Source organism: Marmota flaviventris, chromosome 10, assembly GCF_047511675.1.
Source record: "Marmota flaviventris isolate mMarFla1 chromosome 10, mMarFla1.hap1, whole genome shotgun sequence".
Classification (NCBI taxonomy): domain Eukaryota; kingdom Metazoa; phylum Chordata; class Mammalia; order Rodentia; family Sciuridae; genus Marmota; species Marmota flaviventris.
The window spans coordinates 121,798,938-121,801,242 of record NC_092507.1 but is presented as its reverse complement, the minus strand read 5'-3'; the positions used below and the strand labels follow the sequence as shown (position 1 = coordinate 121,801,242).

The window sequence follows — 2,305 nt, the reverse complement described above, 5'->3', positions numbered from 1 at the left end:
ACAACTCCTAAACATGATTGGTTCATTCATTGGCGGGAACAGGTCAGGCTGGAGAGATAGGTCATTCCTAAGGAGGGGGTTACATTTAAACTGATTGGTCCAGGCCCTGCAATGCCTATGTGGGACCACACAGAGTCCTTATTACTGGGCAGTTCCAAGCATTGTCTTAACAGCTACAGAAATTTAACTCAGACCTTGCAGCTTAGAAACTTTACAACACCTGGTCTTTTACCCTTTAACTTTTATGCTTTAACTTCAATTTCTTTTACCCTTACAAACCTACCAGGGGCTCCGCTTTGGAAATATATTTCTGACTCCTTGTCTTTTGTTTTTAACTGATTATTTTATTTTATTTATTTATTTATTTCTCATTAAACTTTGTTTTAATGGGTCTCAAAATTCTGTGACAGATTTTTGGTCAAGTTGTTTCCATTAAAAAGTACTGATTTTAAAAACTAATAACTTAAAACTGCCACACACAAAAAACCAAAATGGTCCACAAAACATTTTCCTTTCCTTCTGAAGGTTTTACGATGCATTGTTATCATTAACCAGTCGTTTACTATTAAACTTAAATGGCCAATTGAGACAAACAGTTCTGAGACCGTTCTTCCACCACTGATTAAGACTGGGGTGGCAGGTATTAGGGGTAATATTCATTTAGCCTTCTGAGCTTTCTGGGCAGACTTGGTGACCTTGCCAGCTCCAGCAGCCTTCTTGTCCACTGCTTTGATGACACCCACAGCAACTGTCTGCCTCATATCACGAACAGCGAAACGACCCAGAGGAGGATAGTCAGAGAAACTCTCAACACACATGGGCTTTCCTGGAACCATGTCAACGATGGCAGCATCACCAGATTTCAAGAATTTAGGGCCATCTTCCAGCTTCTTATCAGAACGGCGATCAATCTTTTCTTTCAGCTCGGCAAACTTGCAAGCAATGTGAGCTGTGTGACAATCCAGTACAGGAGCATAGCCAGCACTGATTTGGCCTGGATGGTTCAGGATAATCACCTGAGCAGTGAAACCAGCTGCTTCCATTGGTGGGTCATTTTTGCTGTCACCAGCAACATTGCCACGGTGAACATCTTTGACAGACACGTTCTTGACATTGAAGCCCACGTTGTCTCCAGGAAGAGCTTCACTCAGAGCTTCACGGTGCATTTCAACAGACTTTACTTCAGTTGTGACATTGACTGGAGCAAAGGTGACCACCATGCCAGGCTTGAGAACACCAGTCTCCACTCGGCCCACAGGGACAGTACCAATACCGCCAATTTTGTAGACATCCTGGAGGGGCAGACGCAAAGGCTTGTCAGTTGGACGAGTTGGTGGCGGGATTCAATCTAAAGCTTCAAGCAATGTGGTTCCACTGGCACTGCCATCTTTACGGGTGACTTTCCATCCCTTGAACCAAGGCATATTAGCACTTGGCTCCAACATGTTGTCACCATTCCAACCGGAAATTGGCACAAATGCTATTGTGTCGGGGTTGTAGCCAATTTTCTTAATGTAGGTGCTGACTTCCTTGACGATCCCCTCATCTCTTTTCTGACTGTAGGGTGGCTCAGTGGAATCCATTTTGTTAACACCAACGATTAGTTGTTTCACACCCAGTGTGTAGGCCAGAAGGGCATGCTCACGGGTCTGCCCATTCTTGGAGATACCAGCTTCAAATTCACCGACACCAGCAGCAACAATCAGGACAGCACAGTCAGCCTGAGATGTGCCTGTAGTCATGTTTTTGATAAAGTCTCTGTGTCCTGGGGCATCAATGATAGTCACATAATACTTGCTGGTCTCAAATTTCCACAGGGAGATGTCAATGGTGATACCATGCTCACGTTCAGCTTTCAGTTTATCCAAGACCCAGGCATACTTGAAGGAGCCCTTTCCCATCTCAGCAGCTTCCTTCTCAAATTTTTCAATGGTTCTTTTGTCGATCCCACCACATTTGTAGATCAGATGGCCAGTAGTGGTAGACTTGCCCGAATGTACGTGTCCAATGACAACGATGTTGATGTGAGTCTTTTCCTTTCCCATTTTGGCTTTGATTTAGCGGTGGTTTTCACGACACCTGTGTTCTGGCGGCAAACCTGTTGCGAAAAAGCTAACTGATTATTTTAGACTTTAAGTTTTCATGTGGCTTACACCTTCCTTGGCAGGAAGAAGAACCCCCCAAAAGAGATGCTGGCCATCGCCCCTGTTACCCAAACCTTGTCCTGAGTTATTTTATTGCAGTTTCATTACAAATTCATAATTGATTAACTCATTGGCCATTGGTGATTGAACAGAGGATTTGG

General features: G+C 44.1%; 1 pseudogene; it reads right to left on the bottom strand.

Moving 5' to 3' along the window:
* Window positions 1-368: 368 nt before the first annotated feature.
* Window positions 369-2,088, bottom strand: LOC114106727 (elongation factor 1-alpha 1 pseudogene; annotated as a pseudogene).
* Between the last annotated feature and the right edge of the window lie 217 nt (window positions 2,089-2,305).